Source organism: Dipodomys spectabilis, unplaced genomic scaffold (assembly GCF_019054845.1).
Source record: "Dipodomys spectabilis isolate Male_0828 unplaced genomic scaffold, ASM1905484v1 ptg000024l, whole genome shotgun sequence".
Lineage (NCBI taxonomy): Eukaryota > Metazoa > Chordata > Mammalia > Rodentia > Heteromyidae > Dipodomys > Dipodomys spectabilis.
The window spans coordinates 20,060,981-20,081,880 of NW_024870701.1; positions in this window are offsets into that span (position 1 = coordinate 20,060,981).

The window sequence follows — 20,900 nt, forward strand, 5'->3', positions numbered from 1 at the left end:
TTCCTCCCTCCCTCCCTTCCTTCCTTCTTTTCCTTCCTTCTTCCTTTCTTTCCTTCTTTTTCTTTCCTACTTTTTCCTTCTTTTTCCTTCCTTCTTTTTATCCTTCCTTTTCTTCCTTCCTTCCCTTCCCTTTCCTTCCTTCTTTGCTTTCTCTTTTTCTCCCTCCTTTCTTCCCTTCCCTTCCATCCTCCCTCCCTCCCTTCCTCCCTTCTTTCCTTCCTTCCTTCTTTCCTTCTTCCTTCCTTCCTTCCTTTGTTTTCTTCTTTTCCTTCTTTCTTCATTTCCTCCTTCTTTTTCTTTCTTCCTATTTTCCTTCCTTCTTTTTCATCCTTCCTTTTCTTCCTTCCTTCCCTTCCCTTTCCTTCCTTCTTTGCTTCCTCTTTACTTCCTTCCTTTCTTCCCTCCCCCTTCTTTCTCCCTCCCTTCCTTCCTCTCCTCTTCCTTCCTTTCTTCTTTTCCTTCCTTCTTTCTTTCCTTACTTCTTTCCTTTCTTCTCTTATTCTTCTTTCTTTTTCATCCTTTCTTTTCTTCCTTCTTTCCTTTCTATTTTCTTCCTCCCTTTCTTCCCTCTCTCCCTCCCACCCTCCTTCCCTTCCCTTCCTTCCTTCCTTTTCTTCTTTTCCTTCCTTCTTCATTTCTCTCCTTTATCTTTCTTCATATTTCCCTTCCTTCTTTTTCATCCTTCCTTTTCTTCCTTCCTTCCCTTCCCTTTCCTTCCTTCTCTGCTTCCTATTTTCTTCCCTCCTTTCTTCCCTCTCTCCTTCTCTCCCTCCCTCCCTCCTTCCCTTCCTTCCTTCCTTCCTTCCTTCTTCCCTTCCTTCTCCCCTCTTTCTCGTTTTGCTCTTTCTCTCTCTCCTTGCTTCTTTTTGGTGGTGGTAGTACTGGAGTCTGAAATGCAAGCCTCAGTTTCAATTAGAGTTGTACTACTTGAGAGACCATTGGACCCACTGGCATGAGCAGGGTCTCTAGCCCAACTTTTTGCTGATTATTTTGGAGATATCTTCGCTTTTGTTCTTCCTGATCACAATCATGAGCCTCCAGATCTTCACCTTAGGAATAATTAGGAGTATAGACACAAGCCATCAGCTTCCAACTCATTGTTTGCAAGTTTTGAGGCTTAATACCAAAGTGGTTTAAATCTGTGATCCTAGATACTGAGATTGTTGAGATCATGATTCCAGGCCAGCAGAAGAAAATATCTGTGAGCTCATTCTCAATAATGAGCTAGCTGGAGCAGCTCCAGTAAGAGCACCATACTAAGAACTAAATTCAAACCCTGAAATCAAACACTAGTACTACAAAAAAATTACAAAAAAAAAAATCAGCGTAAGTGTATATATACCATTTTTCATCACCTGGCAACACTAATAGTTAATATTGTACCACACTTGCATAGATTTCTTGATCTCTGTCCCTTTATATTTATGAAACCATTTGAAGATAAGGCGTTTGCATTTTAAGGACTCTTATGTGTTCTAAACAACAGGAGTTCAGAAATTGACACTAAATTTCATTATTTTATGAAAGAAATTAATGAAGTACTAGTTTTAGTATATGCTGGTAAATGTGCAAATTCCATGAGGCACATCATAATGAGACTTGTACATGATGCACAGATTTATCTTATTGTTCTGTCATTGTGAACCCAGAGTGATGACACATGATTGCATCATTACATCTCCTAAGCCAGGGCATTTCTGAAAGTGAAAGAAGACATGCTAGCAACTACTCCAGGACAGTGTAATGGGTCTTTTAGTAATTTTACCCTGAGTGTCCAATAGGGGTGTAAATTCTGGGGACAATAATTTGAGTTCTTAAGGACAAGAGGCACCTCTGCAGGCTCTTGGAACTGACATGAAATTCCCAGCATAAAGTAACTTGTCTTCTTCAAAAGTCAGAGGAACTACTTATTCAACAGAAAATTTAAAAACCCAATGTAAATAGTATAAAATGTGTAACAGATATTGTCACTGTGATATGCTGAGCCAGCTAGCCAATGAGGGTCCTGGACACTCAAACCACTGCTGGTGTAAATTTTACAAGTACTTCGTCATGAATACTTCAGACAGTAGCTTGAGAAAGGATCCAATTTCAAGCATCTCATCTCTGAGCAAACAAGTTTCTTTAAAACAGACATCTCCTAGGGAATGTCGGTATAAGCTAAGGGTTTTGTGTTGTTACTTGTGTTGTCATTTTCTCTAAACAACTCAACAAATCCAAATGACTATTGCCTCTCTCTGGGTTCAAGCATTGTCTGGTCTGCATACAACCTATAAATTACTCCTCTATCATTAGCAATTAATCCTGTCTTTGAGAAAATAAAATACTATCAGACAAGTTGGCAAGATGAGATAAGCCAGAAGAAAGGACAGAATAAAAAAGCATTATGTCATTATCAAAAAGCATCAAATCATTATATAGCTGAGTGAAGGAATGCATGTAACCAGCAACAAGACCATACTCCAGTGAGTGTACTTCTTCTTCTTGGCCTCATAAACAACTTTGTTTCAGGTGTAGGACATTCCTTTATCTACTGCCTAGATAACCTGGTAACTAAATTCATGTGTCCTTATTCAGATGATAAAGAGTTTTTAAGGAATAATAAATACACAAAGCATTAGATAAACAAAACAAATATTTTCAGGTAAGTGACAGGAAGACAAGGAATAGAATAGGCTCACCTGAGCATTCGTATTTGAGATACCAATGGACTTGGCTTTTCAGGAAGGTCTGAAGGAAATGATACACAGTGACGTCAGATTTGTCGTGTGAATAGCAGTGGGACAGACGAAGGGGGCAGTCATTACTGCATTACTTCAGGGAAGTAAACACATAATTTCAGATACAGAGACATAGAGCCAACAGAATTCCATAAAGCATTGTGTGGATGCATAAATTTGCATGCCATATTATGGTTTTCAATGCATTTTATTTCTACCATCGCATTTAAACAATCTTAACCAATGATGGAGATAAGCTAGAACATGTCATCATTCATTGTCTAGATATGCTAGACAATTTCCCAATTACACATGAGGAAAAGTAAATATAGAGAAAATGAATGTATGTCATTTCCTTTAAGTTTAAAATGAGAGTTGTATCCAGCAGACATACACTCTGCTGGATGGCCTTTCTGTGTGTTTTAGTTTTACATATAATACAGTGAAATTCAGCGAAAACAACATAAGAAGTATCAGTTGCGATATAAAGTAAGAGTTTCAAGCTCAGTATTCCAAATTTCTCACCAAGCCGTATAGGCTGATAGAAGGGTTAAAGGGTATAAAACTAATTCAAAAGCACAAACTGTGGGACAAAACTTGTGATTTCTCAATAGACCCCTTGATTAGTACAGGGATTGGGTACAATGTAAAGGAATAGAAGTACTAAGCAACTATCAAAGAGACATTGAAGAGAATTCCCATGGCTTCCAGGCCTTCTTTCTCCCAACTTTCCTATTTTTCCACTTGCATTATCCTTTTGGGTCTTAGTCAATTAGTGCTGCTTAAAGCCCCTATTTGTTATTTCCTGCTCTGACCTTCTATAGCACTTGTCTGTGAAACACCCTTAGACTTGTTCTGTGTTCATTCAAAAGAACCGATGCCCTACGATGGATGTTTCCATGTGCCAAGACAGAATGGAATATGGCTGTGCGGTTTTGCTGAGGGCAGGCTGCTTCTCAGAGAATCGTGCTCTTTTGTTCCTACTCCCTTTGTGTGAATTTGGGAGAAATTTATGCTCCAAATTCTCTGCCTTCTGATTTCCAATGCTAGCTAATGCATATTTTAAAAATTTGAGATGGACAGAAGCATTTTGGAAGCGCTTACTCTTCTCACATTTTGGTTTCTTTTCAAAAATAAAAGTAAGCACATCAATTAATTGCATGTAGATTCCAGAGATCTTGGCTCATGGAGCCGATCTTCCCCTCAGACGCATGGCTCAATTGAATTTTCCTCCAACACCCGTTTTGACTGCAAGCTGGGAGAGCACAGGTGTTTGGAGGTTTAAATCTCCCATTTTTCACACGCAGGGAATAAACAATGTCTCATGTGACCTGGCACCCTTCACCACGCTCTCTCCACCCACCCCAACATGACAGAGCCCTTCGGCATGATCACATTGAATTGTTGGAACCTGTGCCTTCATTCTTTCTGCTCAGGCCCGTCACGCGCCAAGTCTCTCCTCATTTGGCTTAGCTCTTTGAAATTGGCAAAAACTTAAATATAAGATATTCATGCTTTGTCTCCTAATCACTGTAAAGGGGGTTGATGCTGTCTGGATGCCACTGGAGCTCCAGCTCTGGCAGAATGTTCCAGAAATCTGTATTGCAAATGGAGCCTCCTGGCTTGGTGATCTAGATTTTTTTTTATTTATTTTTTTATTTTTTTATTATTTTTTTTTACAAATGGTAAGAACCATTTCTGTCTCCTAAAGTAGACTTAGAGACAGCATCAAAATTTTAATCTAAGGGGATAATATGAGGAATAGGAGTATGAAGTGAGCCAATTGTAGATTCAATCATGACAATGATATATTAGTTGTGTGACTTAGAGTAGGCTTTTATTTACTTATTGGGACTATGATTTATTTTTCTACTGAATACTTTACCAAGTACTTTATAAGGATTTTTTTTTCATTTTATTTTATTTTATTTTATTGTGAACATACTGTACAGAGGGGTTACAATTACATGGGCAGGAAAATGCGTACATTTCTTATCAAGCATTGCAGCCTCCTCCTTTGTTTACCCTTCACATCCCTTCCCAGCCTCCCCCCTCACCCCCCCCATCCAATCCTGCCCCCCTCCCCTCACCAACCTTGTAAAGCTCGTTTTCGACATGACAACTTGTACTTCTCATTGTTGCAACAGGTCCACCTGTATCCTTAAATGACTTGTTAAATCTTTCTCAAACTCTTTGGAGCTCACATAATCATTTCTTCAAGGTACAGATTATTAAATAAAGGCTTAAGGATTTGAATAACTTGTAAAAGGATAAGTAGTACCTGACAATGGCCCATTGCAATTTGAACTCAAGTCTAAGTGATTTCAGATTCAAAGTTCTCACCAGCATGCAGTCATATATATTATTTTTGCCAATATGTGATCATTTCACCAGAAGTCATACCTCATCTTTTTCTCCACATAGATTATTCTTCCAAAATATTCCTTGTTCATCTTTCTTATAAAGCCATAATATTAAAAAATGATTCAAATGCCTTTCTTTACTCAAGCATATCATTTTCAATAACTATTAAGATACTGCTGGCAATAGAATCAGACATAATGTGCCATTTCTATTTTAAAGAAGGTTATTTATTTGGAAAGTTAAATACAAGGAATTAGAGGACAATATGTGTTTTGAGAAAAGATATTTCCATTGTGTTATAAGAGCACATAGAAGAAAAGGAAAGGAAATGGAAGTAAGGGAAGTCCTGGAGGGAGAGCAAGCTGATAGACTGAGAGGAAAGTGATGTGTTGAGCCTTTGGATTGGCCAGGCAGGGAACGAAATCATCCCAAGAGCTATAGCAGACCTGTGAGCCATTTTTCTTTCGATGCATTGAGAATTTAACTTAGGTTAGTCACCTTGCACTTAGTTATTGTAGTGTATACTCTCTCCTGTTTGCTCTCTCTCGCTCGCTTGCTGTCACCATAGACATATAGTCTTTAAAAGAATAAAAGAACAAATCTTAAGACAGCTCTTAGTCCTCAGTGCCTAACTCACTATTGGTGACTGTAGATGATGGTGGTCAGGGAGAAACAAAGGGAAAAAAAAAAAACAGAAAGAAGAGGAGGAGGAGGAAGGAGGAAGCTCAAGTCAGGACAATACTTGGAGACAGCTGGGAATCAAGACAGGTAAATCTAAGGGGTGGAGGGGAAATCCAACTGTGATAGAATGAATTATTTATTTCTTCTTTTATGCTGAAAGCTAATTTTCCTTCAGGAAAAAAATGAGTTTGAGCAAAGCCAGTAAGTATCAACTCAGATTATGAATTTGTAATAATATAAAGCATGTGATAGCAGTAGGTGAAGTGAAAGGAAGAGTGTTTTGTGGTCAGATATTTAGATGGTCCTCTGAGAATAAATCCATGAAATTGCTAATCATGTAGCTTTAATACTACACAAGAAAATGTTAGCGCGTTGCATTAGTTCCCGCTTGTCCTTCGTCTCACCACTATGTTGTTCCTCTTCTCTTCCCTAATTCAAATAAATGTATATACCAAAATCAAATACAGTGACAACAGGGGATATACCATAGGGGGGAAGAACACAAAGGAAACAAAAAAAATCACATAGTACATTAAAAAAAAAAAAAACAGCAACAAAGACAAACCTCTTGTTTCCATGACATGAGTCCATTTCCCTTAGCATCATCTTATATGGTCATATGTACATAGCTATTGAGCTATTCTGATCATCTACTAAGATTATCCTAAACATATACTAATTGTTGCAAATAAGGGAAACCATAGGACCTGTATATCACCTTGACAATTAACAAAAAAGAGAGAAAGGAAGGAGAAAGGAAAGAAAGAAAGAAAGAAAGAAAGAAAGAAAGAAAGAAAGAAAGAAAGAAAGAAAGAAAGAAAGAAAGAAAGAAAGAAAGAAAGAAAGAAAGAAAGAAAGGAAGAAAGGAAGGAAGGAAGGAAGAAGGAAGGAAGGAAGAACGAAAGAAAGAAAGAAAGAAACCAAGAAAATAGCAAAGAACAAAATTGTAAAAATAAATAAATGTCTTCTGGGAGAAAGAGAGAGAGAGAGGGAGAGAGAGAGAGAGAGAGATATGGAGGGAGGGAGGAGAGAGAGAGAGGAGGAGGAGAGAGAGAGAGACAGAGGAGAGACAGAGACAGAGAGAGAGAGAGACAGAGTTACACAGACCTCTGACCTTACTGCTATTCGGGGTCCTATAAATTGTAGAGCCTTGGTGATCCACTGAACCATGTCCATATATAAATCCTGTATTGTTTTGGAACCAGAAATGAGATCAAATATATGATTGCATTTTAAAAAATAAAGCAGCACCAATACTGCAATATACTTAACTCCAGCTACACTAAATTTCCTACTATTATAACAACAATAAAAGCATACCTCTTTATTCCCATGCCTTATTCAAGACCCTGTAACAAGTAATGGTCTCTCATACTTAGAGATCTTCTAGAAAGCCTGTTGTCAATTTTCTTCCAGTCTAGACATTATCTAAATTTCATAGCCCAGATTCAAGCTATACTTCTCATTTCAATGTCTCATACCTTGATTCACAGCAGGCAAAATCCCTCAGTCTTCTCTGTTTATGAAATTTGTCACCCACATTGTTCACTTATCTTCCAGTGTTTTTAAATGGAGTCATATCTTCTTATCCCAGTTAAATGATGAATTATTGAAAAACAAAATTTAATTATGGTAACTAAATATGAGATGGCATTTTAGGAAACATCTCTAAATAAATGTACTAAAGTTGGGGTGGGGGATGTTTCCTAAGACCTATGTGTATGTTGTTCCCCATCTTGTGGTAAGACTGGCAGAATCTTTATGAGATGGGGTTTAGTGAGGGGGTCTTCAGATCTTTGTGGGTATGTTAAGTGGATAGTACGATTCCAGCCCTTTTGGGTATCTTGCACTCTGCCCCTGAAGAAAGTAAGTTTGTTCTGTGATGTGGCCATAATGTGCTACCATAGAAACAATGTAATGTTACCAATTGATCCAAGAGTTAACCATCCAAAATTGTGAGCTAAAATAAACTTTTCCTTTTTATAAGTACATTTTCTCAGGTATCTGCTTTAATAACAGAAATCTAACTAATATACCAAATCAAGGCCTGTTCATTTCATGCATATTTCTTTTTATATTTGTCATACTGACTCAGAGTTTAGAATGTGTGCCTAATATAGGGATAATTTTTTTAAATTCTTCTTGTAGTTCATACTCATATTGAAGTATTCTAATACGTGCATCAGCAGCTTGTAGATTATGGACTATACAAGGTCACATTTTGTCTATGTGTGCTTTTCAATTGGCATATGACTTGTAGAGGTGAAAGTAATTGTCTAGATTTTTATAAAAAAAAAAGACAATCTCTGCTTTAAAATCAATTTGTAAGGTTGGTCTCCACGATGGCAGATTTAAGATAGCCATCACATTCATGTTTATCCAATGCCAAGAACTAAAAGAAAATTTAAAATTTAATAAAATTTTTAAAAATTAGGGATATGAAAGGAGATACAACAACAAAAACCAGTGAACTTCAGAGGATTATTAGGAAATAACTTCAAAAAACTGTAAGCAAATGGAGTGTCTTGAACAAATCTATAGATGACTATTTCCTACTAAAATTGAGAAATATAGCAGGCAATGAAATACATTTTCCTAATAAAGAGAAGAGCAGGACTGGACAGATTCAACACTAAATTCTACTGAGAGTTTAAAGAAAACTAATTCCAGTGTTCCTTAAGCTATTTCATAAAATAGAAAAGGAAGATACATACATACATATATGCATACATACATACGTACATATTACCCAGGTACCAAAATTAGGTTACCATAAAGTATAACGCAGGACCCTTTTCCCTTTACCCTCCCAATCATAATAATAACAACAATAATTACGAATAAGAAAAACTCCAATATAAATTGTTTTAAAATTTTACTAGCTTTGCAAATAATATCTAGTTTTTTATTGTACAAAGAAATTTTAGTTATGTGACTCATTTTTTGTATATATGATGCTTGGCATCATCCTGAATGTGTCTGTCTATGTGAATGTTGAATTAAGAAAGCTAATTGAATAAATTTACTTCCCTAGAGAGATCTCTGAGCTCTGCAGTCTTATAACAGATCTGAAAAGCAAATTAATCATACCATGAGGTAAATAGCCTTTATTTTTTATAGTTTCCATGAGCTTTCTTAATGTGCTCCTTGGCACCTACCCTAAAAGTGTGACAATGTTCAAAATGTACATGGAATTTTTACAGTTATGGGAACTGTAAAGTCTCAAATGTTGTTGCACCGGTGTTAGCTCATCAAATGATCCATCAATTCCTTCTACAACAAAAAGAACCAAATTTGTATAGAACTCCATATAAACAACCTCATGAACTTGGTAAAACTTCAGTCCATTCCTTGTCAAATATTTATTTTTTCTGATCAAACTATTAATCAACAAAAGTATTCATCTTAGCACTGTTAATTATCTTAGTATTGGCTTAGTTGTATTTTATTCTATTGTTTTTAATATTATGAAAATTGAATTTTAAATACTGCATAATGTTAATGCTTTTCAATTAAGCTCTCTCTCTTTTCTCCCCTTCCTTCTCTTCCTCCTTCATTGACTGCTCCCCAGCTCCTTCTCATACTTTTCTTCATCTTCCTGCTCCTCCTCCTCCTCCTGCTCCTCCTTTCTACCCTCCTCCTTCCTTTCTTCCTCTTCCTCCACTTCCTCCTTCTCCTTTTACTTGTTTGAGGGTGTGAACTCAGGATCTCATGCCTGCTAAGGCTTGCTCATCTGACACTCTCCCATTTGAGCTATGCTCCCAAATTGGATTTTTGCTGATTATTTTTGGAAATAGATTCTTGAGAACTTTTCTTCCTGAGCTGACTTTGAACAATAATCATGTTGGATCTCAACCTCCTGAGGAGCTACAACTGCAGGCCTAAACAACAGACACCCAGCTCATTTTCTCTAAATATGGAAATTTATGTGATTTAAAAAATATAATGCATTTTTGAAGACAGATTTTCATTAGCTATATTTATGCATCTGACATTGTTGTTAGAAATGAGGTTTATATGATGTTGATTTGTGCTAACTCATGGTGACATATGATCTTTCCTTTGTAAATATTCTTAAACAAAACACACGTCTCCAAAATTAGATTATATTAAATGAAACTTGTAAATCATATTTTCAGACTTACTCTTATTATGCATTTTATATTTTATTGAGCTATATTGTTCTACTTTATTTTTGTTAAATTCTCCTAATATCAGTATGAATTTGATGTTATTCTCTCATTTTTCAGAGCTTTTGTTGTGTACATTTGATGTTATATATTTAGGTGCATATTAGAGTATTTCTGCTATATTGACTTTGTGGTATTTTCTGACTATAAAATGTTCCTTTTAGTCCCTTTAGTGTTGTTGCTTGGAATTAAACTTTATCTTGTTTATTTCCAAATATACAATCTTTGAAGGAATGATCTTTCAAAAATAGAATATATTTTTATTTGTTACTTCTTTCTTAATTTCCATTAATAGGCGTAACCTGTGTTTGCTTACAATGAGCATTAATTTTTCATTATGTGGATCATTTTGTTTGCTTACAGTTTTACATATTCAGTATAGATTTCCCTCTACATTTTGCTTTTGTAAGTAATAATATATACTTTTCAAAAACAGCACAGATTTCTTGCGATGGTTAATACATTTTGCACACATTTTCTGTATTCTTTAAGCAATTGTGTGTATTATAATGCATAAATAATTATATATGCTTTATAATGTCATATAGGTACATATGTGTATTTGTGAAATCTAAAGTTGTTTCGATTTTTTCCCTGGCTAAACAAAATAAAAATGTATTGAAACATTCCCTATCCAATATTAACTCTCATAATAGTTTTGTCTGCTATTTTACATTAGATTTTTTCTGAATTTGTAAAAAGAATTAAATTTTTACCTCATGTCTTATCTTTTCCTTCCTTTCTTGTAAGTCTTCCTCTACCCTCTGTCCTTGTTGATGAGAAATCATTCACTGTTTTTGCACCTGTGTAGATATACTTACCTGCATAGTTTTTTCTCAAGGCTACAAATCTACCACTTGAACCACAGCTTCACTTTGGAATTTTTTTTATGGTAAATGGAAGTAAGAATCTCGTGCACTTTCCTGCCCAAGCTGGCTTCAAACCATGATCCTCAGATCTCAGCCTCCTGAATAGTTAGTATTAGTGTGGGCCATCGTTGCTCAGCTATTTTATTTTTATTATAGTACAACTGTCTCGTACTGCATATTTTTCAAATGACAATTTTTATTATCCCTATTACAGTAATCAACTGAAATGTGAAAATAAAGAAAAACTGGGTGAGACAGTTTTTCAGACATTACAGAATGTTTCCAAGTCAGTAATCTGTCCTGATAACCTGCACAATTTTGTCTAATAGAAGTATAATAATTTTAATTTTACATAAAGATAATTGTAATAATCTATGGATCATTGGATATAAATGGATTTTGTGTAACTGAGCAGTATTATTCTAGTGTTTATTTGCTGACTTATTTTAAATGTCTTAGATCATTAAATTTTTTCCAAAAAGGTCCTAACTTTTTCCCCATTCCAAAGTAATTAATGTTTTTAAATAATAGCTTTGGCTTATGTTACTTTTGTATTTGTCTGAGATTCATGAATTTACCTTTTCAAAAGCTATGACATCCCAGCCTTCTGATCCAGAGTACTAGTACTACTGTATATTTTCCCTGACAGCTTATACATCTCCAAAAGTTAAATAACACAGATCATGATTGGTTGTCTCGAGTCTTGCTGTACTTTTTCCAAGACTAGGTCTGATATCACCTGGGTGTTTCTTCAGATTTAACTAAGGTTGTGCTAATATTTTTATGGGATAGTATATCAGTTTTCTACTACTGTGGTTACAAATTGCCCCAAAATTAACAGCCTAAACAAACAGCATAGATGATGTTAAGGAACTACTTATAATCCATAGGGAAAGAACAGTGTGAAACCTTTTTTTTTCACTAATCATAAATGTCATACTAGTTATTTTACAGCAAAAGACAGATTTTCAAGATAAAAACATAATAAATTTATTTAGTTAAAATTTTATGTGACAGAAGACTTGAAATGATGATGAAGGACTTAGAGAAAACTATACTTATTGATAAGTTTAAGGAGAAATAAGTAACACTGTAGATACATGATTGGACAAGACCATCTAGCTTGATGTCATAGACCTAGAGTAGGAATCCAGTGAGTTTTTCTATTCAACTTCTTGTCCTACTTGTCTACTATACCTTCCTCTTTATATAGGGTAAGACAATTCCCCCTCCTCCTCCTCTTCCTCCTCCTCTTCCTCCTCCTCCTCCTTCTTCTTTTGGTTGGTCATGGGCCTTGGGCACTATCTCTGAGAGCTTTCTGCTCAAGGCTACTTCATTACACTTTGAGCCACAGCACCATTTCCAGTTTTCTGGTGGTTTATTGGAGATATCAGTCCCACAGAAATTTTGCCCTTGCTGGCTTTGAACCTCAGTCCTCAGATATCAGCCTCCTGAGCAGCTAGGATTGTAGGCATGGGCAACCAGCACCCAGCTAGTAGGACACTTCTTAAACAGAGTAGGACCTTCTTAAACAGAGTAGGACACTTCTTAAACAGAGATCTTAAAATAAGGAGGGAGGAGATAGAATATGACCTTTCTAGATTTTATGGCTTATTTTGGAAGGGAGAGATTACATCTCCTATGCCTTGTCTTGGAGAAAAATTCCTGATATCTATGTCTCCTTTCATTGAGCGATTTCTTATAATGTGAAACAGAACAAAAGAAATCTAAGAAAGTTTAACAAGAGACTTTGTTTCTTATTGCCTTTAATTCAAAGTATTTGGTATAACACCGTACTATGCTTTGCAATCAATATCAGTTGAGTCTGATAAAATTCCTACATGGACCTCACAGAAGATGACAATAGGAATAAATATGATGCTAAAGCTTTGAAGGAAGGATTCTTGTCCTTATTTTTTGACAGCAAGGAATCCACTTTCCTTGGCTTGTAGCCCCTTCATTCATCTTCAAACTCAGTTAATATCCTATCTCTCTGACCATTCTTTCCAGTTACATTTCACTTTGATTCACCTCTTCTGTCTCTTTCATTTTCTTTTAAGAATAATAATGATTAAATGTAAATTACCTCCCTAACCCAAAGTACTGTCACTATTTTAAACTCAGATAATGAGCATCTTTAATTCCACCCATGACCTTAATTCCCTTATAGGTAAGCTATTTACAGAATTAGAGATTAAGACATGTAACTATCTCTTTGAAGACCAATATTCTACCAACACAGATAGCATTTCCCATGAATAACTGAGATTTTTCTGCACTTTTGTGTTGTTGTTGATTTTAGAAGCAATATCTTTAAAGTATAGGGAACCTGGGAGAATTTTGGGAGACATACAACTTAAATTCACACAGAGTGAGTACTTTCCCTTATTCAGCCTGTTACAGGGTATGGTGTTGTAATCTTTCAGATGGGTTTTATAAGAGTAGTAGTTTATGGTGTAAAAGTGGAGGTGTAGCCTTTGGAAAAAACAAGGTAACAAGGAGGCGAGGTGACTAGCAATCTTGCACTATGTCAGATGTTCTGGTATTCAATGTGAGGGAAAACAGACTTCATGACTATATATTCTTTAAATGGAAGGAAGGGAAATTTCTAGCCAACTTTTATGGGTTGTCTGAATCTATAGGGCTAGCTACTTTCATCATTTCTAACTGACTTTGTAATCCAGCAACTAATACAAAAACATAATATCTGCAAATCAATTTGTCAGAAGAATTATGATTTTAATTTTTAGTTTTGTCCAAAGTAAGCAGAAATGTGCAGTAGTTAACATGGTTGAGAATGCTTTTATTTAGTAGCTAAGACAAAAGGGAAAAAAAAAACTTCAGTGTTTAAAATGATCATGATCAATACAGCATGGAAAATGGCAATGTGTAGGACAAGTAATTTTGAACTTTCCCTCTACTTGCTAAAAGTTTCAATAATTTTAGCCTCCAGAATAAAAAAAAAAAGAAAAAAGAAGGTAGTGTCCAGTTTCCTAAGCTACAGACAGGACCAGGGCTTGGCTGTTCTCAGGAAGAATAATCTACATGCTACCAGTGACTATCATCAAAAGAAAATGAGGGGATTGACTCCATGATGAACAAAGGTTGTCTTGTTATTCAGAGAAAGTCTCTCAGGTACTGGCCTTCAGAATAATAGGTGATAGATTGTGCCAGTCTCTTTAGACATGTGTTGACCTTCACTCTTCCCTATGATATGAGTTAATCTTCTCTAACTGTTGAGATCCCAGGGAGAGAGTTCATGACAATTGCATTACATTGTGTAAAATGCTTTCAGTCAGATAAGAGAAATTCAGAAAAAGCCCTTTCATACATTTAAGGAGGAAAACAAAAGAGAGAAAGGAAAGCAAAAGGTCAAAGAGACTAACTCTGAGACTGGTTCTTTACACCAAAGTACCCAGAATAACAACAGTCGCTTACTTTGGGGATATTACTATATTTTCTTTGGATGAATCTCAATCAGAAAAAGACATATTAAATTCCTAACTGCTCAGCCAAAGTACAAGGATATATTACCAGAAATTTAGGGCAGCTAAGGTGACCTCTATCCTTGTGTCTAGAAAGAGAAGAATTCAGACCAGATGAAAACATAAGTAAAGATTATAGAAAACGTTATTAGAAGAAAAGAAATATGGAAGATAATGAGAGCCCAAGGTAAAGATACACCTTGGAAACCACAGCAATTCCACCTATCACTTCCATCTTGATGGTCTCTTTCCATTGTCTTCATTTTGCTGGCCTTGCTTGGGTTAAATAGTGACAAGTGAATGGCTTTGTGATTGGTGGGCTTTTGTTCCTATAAGGTTGTGAAGCCAAGCATTTAGTTGACTCTATTTCCTCATTCTTTTATTCTTCCTTCCTCAGTACTTTTATTGTCCAAGCAGGTTTTGGTTATCGGGGTATTATGCCATCTCCCAGGTGTGTAGGTATATTTTTTTTCCTAATTGGTTGCTTTCTTAATAATTTGTATCAAAATATCTGCAGAATTAGCAAAGTCGACCTAGAAGGAGCACAAAGAAAAATGCTGGAAAGCTTTATACACGAATCAGCACTAGTGCAGAGGTTTCAGTCTTAATATAGACTGTGGTAAGAAAAAGAAGAGGTATGAGAAGAAAATAAAAATTGATGAAAAAACTTAGTACTTTTGAGACACTTGCTGGTTACCCTCCTATTATATTGGTTGGCATTTTTCTTAGTTTAGAGAATGCAGCATATGTTTTCTTTTTCAGTTTGTATAATAATAATATCAATATTTTCTTTAGGACTTTCTGCCCCAGAGCAAAGTAGAAGATAAAGCAACTGGAAATCACTGAGTAAGGGGTCCTTAGGTTGCCAGAAAGAAAGTTAACCAAGTGAATGTCTAGGTTAGTGTTTCGTCTCAATTGAGACTTGTATTTTTTGTTTCTATTCTAGCCTGTTATGGTTTTAAAACTTGTATATTGGAATAATTGAAACCCAATATTAGCAATTCAAGCTCTAAACAGAACTTTTTGATGTTAAATACTTGTGGATACCATTCCAGAAGATTGTCAAATTAAACATAGATAGATAGATAGATAGATAGATTGATAGATAGATATACATATATGCATATATGTATATATGTGTGTGTGACACACACACACACACAGACACACACACAGACACACACACACACACACACACACAGAGCAGTGCCATTTTGCAGACATTACTTCCTTAAGATCTAAGCCATGATGTGCAGCGTATACCCACAATCCAGACTGGCAATGTATTTTGTAAATTCAGCATTTACTTATCTTTTACTCATTAAGAGGAAGAAAAGCAGAGATTTCTCCTCTCCCCAACACTTTTATTCATGCCTAAAGCTAAGCAAGGAGAAAATGAAAAGGTTTTTAGCATTACAAATAGAACTTTTAAATTGTAGACACTTGCTAATTTCCTTTATGAAAGCTGTCTTCCTTCTTCCTTTTCTCTCGGTTGTTATTCAAATCTCTGTCCCCAGCCAAAGATGAGTGAATAATCCTACTAGGAATTTAGTGTGTTTTCTTTTAGAAATCAGACATAAATGCTGCATATTTGAATATGCAAATTTAATAGAACAGATTGCCAAGAAATGAAAAATGGTTGTATGTTTAGCCTTAGGAAGTTAGCCCAGTTTAATAGAGCTGACAAAGAGTTAAGGAGTGCCCACTTGCAAAACTCAAGCAGAGAAGAAAATGCATATAATTTGCTTACCAAACAGGAAAGATATCTGAAAAGTGAATGAGAATTTAGAGACCTATATTCTCCCTATATTGGCTACTGCATTATTTTAAGAAGGCCTCATTTCCTCTGGTGTAAAGGGATTTTCTTAGGTAATCTTTCATAATATTTCTACCTTGAAAATTCAAAGGTATATTTTTAGAATATCCAGTAACTTCACATATGTCACAACAGCATACACATGAGGGCTACATTCTTCAACAGTTTAAATGTGTAATGTGACACATACTTACTTCGAATCCCTGTTAGGTAGTAGCTAGCCACGGGGAAATACAAAGGGAGCTTAAAATGGTGGGTAAGACCACCAAATTTCAGCGGAAACATTGTAAGTAAACTTCCTGACTCACAGGTGACCCCCACCCTGAAGACTAGACCTGAGGAAAGGAATTTCTCACAGGTTATGTCAATAAGTACTCAAACTCCAAAGGCTACTGTTGTTGTCCCCACTGAAACAACCCACTTTCAGTTTATTGAGGTGTTGTTGTTGTTGTTGGTGGTGGTGGTGGTGGTTTCTGGTCCTAGGGCTTGAACTCAGGGCCTGGGTGCAGTCTCTGAGCCTCTTTGTGCTCAAGCCAGGCACTCTACCACTTTGAGCCACAGCTCCACTTCCAATTTTCTGGTGGTTAATTGGAGAGAAGAGTCTCATAGTTTTCTGCCCTTGCTAGCTTCTAACAGTGATCCTCAGAGCTCAGCCTCCTGAGTATCTAGGATTAGAGGTGTCAGCCACAACTGGAGCTTGACTGACATTTGTATTTTAATGTCATTAATTAACTAAGATGCAGAATAACCTCGAATGTGCTCCTGAGGCAGATTTGCTATAGGAAGAGAATTCTAAAACCAACCCGTCTTTCCAGTTATACCATAGAAGTCACCATGAGTCCTATCTCCTCCCATAGGCACTCCTCCTTGGGAGTTATTAGTGGGAAATTTGTGGTTAGCAATTTGCCCTAGGGGCAGAAGATATGCAGTCCTATTCGCATCAGACTGAGGCAACTGAAAACTGAAAAACTGATTGAGTCCTTAGACTAGACTTCAGGCAACAAACTCCTTGTTAAGGCTTCCTACATATGGGTTGCTTCTCATGCATGCACTTAAAACCATGGGATGGCAATCTTGTACATTTACAAATCTCTTCAAAAAATTTCTTATTTTCCTTAGATCATCCCACTATCATTACCATGAACAAGCACCTTCCAATTATCTGTATCCTAGAAAACTGAAGTTGTTAACCAAGTGTTTGCTCTTGAGCTACATAGCTCAAACCCACCATTTCCCTTAATGATATTATCAGGTTAGCAATTGGCTAGGGTTTTACTCCCCTTCTTCAACCTACATAATAGGATATCCTTGGTTTCCTTTTCTTTCCCTGAGATAATGTGGTGAGATTCAGTTCCATTCCTGAAGGATTTCTATTCGCAACTGTTAATGCATTGGCCCCTTCTCCATCCCGATAATCTGAAGAAGAATTGCCTTCCTTTTCACTATAATGCAGCCTATCCAAGCCCTGATATCAGCTGGAGGACCAGGAAAAGTGGCCCAAAAATGGGAGGCTATATTTTAATACCATATTACAATTAGATCTCCTTTGTAAGAAAAAAGGAAGTAGACCAAGATGCCCTACATACAGTCCTTTATGTCACTGAACCACAACCTCTCCATCTAAAATGAGACAGCCTTGCCACCCCCCCCCCACACACACACACAGGACACCTAGGTAAGAAAAGAAAAAACTGAAAGAAGAAGAGAAAGGTATTCTTGATGACCCTCTTTCAGTAGGTCCACCATCTTTCAGAGGGAGTTCCAGACTTCTCTATATAAGAAACCCCCATGGCCCATCCTGTGCTCTAGCACTTCTCATGCAGAAATGTACAACACTCCCATTCACAAGCACTCAAAGTTCTGTTGCTGCTCTGAGAGGTAGTGGCACCAAACAGTCCCTTTAACAGATCAGACTCCCTTCTCAAGAGCTAATGTCCAAAGTAAAAGAATGATCTAATATAATTTTGAAGACCCAGAGAGATTTGCATGGCAATTCTAAGCCCTCAAGCTAACCTTTCATTTTTTCCTAAAGGAAAATAATTTGTCCTGGCAGACCACTGTGTCCCTATAGATATAGAACTCTAACAACCACAAAGAGAGATCCAGATAAAGGACCTACTAGGGACCTAACACTTAATCCTTCAATCATTTGCAGACATTTAGTTGAGGTTTCAGAAAGTGATACCTATAGCTTACTGACATCCAATGATTAGATATTGTCTTCATGATGTTTAACAAGCAAGATTTAGGGGGGTGGGGCAAGGTAAGCCATGTTTCCATTGTTCTAAGCTATTCTGTCCAGTCACTTTATAATCATTTTGGATTCCAGGATAGACAGAAATTATCAATAACTTTATGACAAAAAACTAAAATGATCCCTAAAGAATAGCAGAAGCTTACAGAACAAGATCACTTTCAGATGAGTGAAGTTGACAATAATGATCAGTTTTCACCTAAGAGTCAGAAAAATCATCCATCCATGGGAATCAGATTGCTTCCTTCAAATAATGACAGCAAGAACTTCTCTGGAACGTAGGAAAACCCAAACAGAGATAATGATGAACTAGATCTTATCAACAACTGAGACTATTAAACTATGGATGCCTTTATTCACTGACTCTAATTCTTCCTCTGTTTAAACCCAATATCATGTCTGTATCCTGAAGATGACTGAAGATGGACTAAAATGCCCTCTTCTCATGGTGTCATGACATATAACTTGTTATGTCTGCTATATTTCATTCCTAATAAACTCTGCTTTCTTCTGATACATGAAATAAGGACCCAGGTTGATTTGCTGTGCTGAATTTTTAGTAATATGCCTATATTTGTCATTAATATATTATATTTCCATGTTTCATACTTCATTCTTTTAAAGCATACCAAATAAGATTAACAAGCTAAAATTTTTCCTTCAAATAAAGCACATTTTATAGCACCCAACAAATCTATATTTAGCTTCTAACTAATCAAGTCCCATTCTCTCTCTCTCTCTCTCTGAGATACCTAAAAGTTGGAGTTTGAGGAATTGAAAATTTGTTGCTCTTTTGGATTTACAGTAATCATTTGGACAGGTTGTCAATACCAATTTCCAGCATACATGACTCTTCATACCACTCTAGGAATTAGATCAGAACTGTCCTTGGATAGAAATTTGGACAAAATACACTAAATTGTTAGTATGAAAAGCCCTTCACTCTGGAAATAAAGTGAAAGATGAAAAACTGTGTTTTATACAATGCATAGTTTAAAGAGTCAGAAAATTTTGCCTTGATAATAACACCAACTTTGACCATCAGAACAGGTGTAAGATATACAAGGTCATGGAGGCTTCCATCTAGATTCAAAGGAAACCTGGAAGGCCAATGTGTGGCAGGGTCAGGGTCTCTGTGAGTAAACCTGGATAGAACCATATGTAAAGTTTTGAAAGTAAAGTCAAGTTGTAATGGAGACCCCAGGAAGCCAAAATTGGCAACATGATGAATTGTCTGTCATGAAAAGCCAGAGGCAATGAGTGGAATGAGGCCAAGAAGTAGATCATGTGGGCCACAAACCATAAGGATATGGGATCAGGGCTGGTAGAGACCTCTGGGGCTTGAGTTTCAGTTTTGTCTTAGCCTCATCCTTCTATGCCCCTATTCTTCCCTTTTTGAGTGAAGTATATACTCTGTGTCATTTTATCTTAAAATTATGTAACTTTTTGTATGTTTTGTTTTGTTACTTTAATGGGTATCATAGCTATGAGTTTGCCCTGAGCCTCAAAGGAAAATCTAAAATTAGATGTTTGAACAATGCTAGGACTGTTAGCATTATAGGTATGTTTGAAGGGAGATGGCTGGATTTTACATTATGGGATGGACATGAGCCTTTTGTGGGTCAAGAGTGGAATGCATAATTTAACTTGATAATATTTCAAGTTTAACAAAGAGTAGACATCTTACGGGTAATCTTTATTATTGACCTGATTGGAGTGAGAGATATTCTATTAGTAAAGTCTAGGTTATATATGAAAACATTTGCAGAGAAGATTAATTAAGTAGGCAACACCTGCCCTGAATAAAATTGGCAGTATCTAACAGCCTGAGAACCTAAATTGTATTAATGTGAAGTAAGCCAGGCCCAAAGAAACAGAGGTCCCATGGTTTCCTTTATTTGCAATAACTAGTATATGTCTGAATCAAGCAGAAAAGGTCAGATAAGTTGATGTTAGGGAAATGAACCCTAGCATATGTATTCAAATGTTTTTTTTTCTTTCATGCGATTTTTTCTAACGCATTTATAAGATTATTTCTTTGTTGCTTTGTATGTCCCTCCCCCACAGTATAACCCCTGCTTTCACTGTATTTGATGTTGGTATAATTTGTGGAGGGGAAGGTAAAAAACAAATCATTTAAATAAGGATACAGGTGGACCAATTCCAACAATGAAATGTACAAGGTGTTATGTCAAAAACGAGCTTTACAACTTTGGTGGGGGGGGAGGAGGGTTGGGGGGGGAGGATGGGAAGGGATGGAAAGGGGAAACAAAGGAGGAGGCTACAATGCTTGATAAGAAATGTACTCATTATCTTGCCCATGTAATTGTAACCCCTCTGTACAGTATTTTCACAAAAAAAAAAAAAAAAAAAAAAAAAAACATGGGGAAGGGGAATAGTAAGCTTCATAATATGATAATTTCTTTTTGGTTTGCTAGCTAGAATATCTTTCTGACATGACCAACAGAATCCTTTGAAACCATAAGCCAAAGTAAACCTTTCTTTCCTTGTATTTATTTTG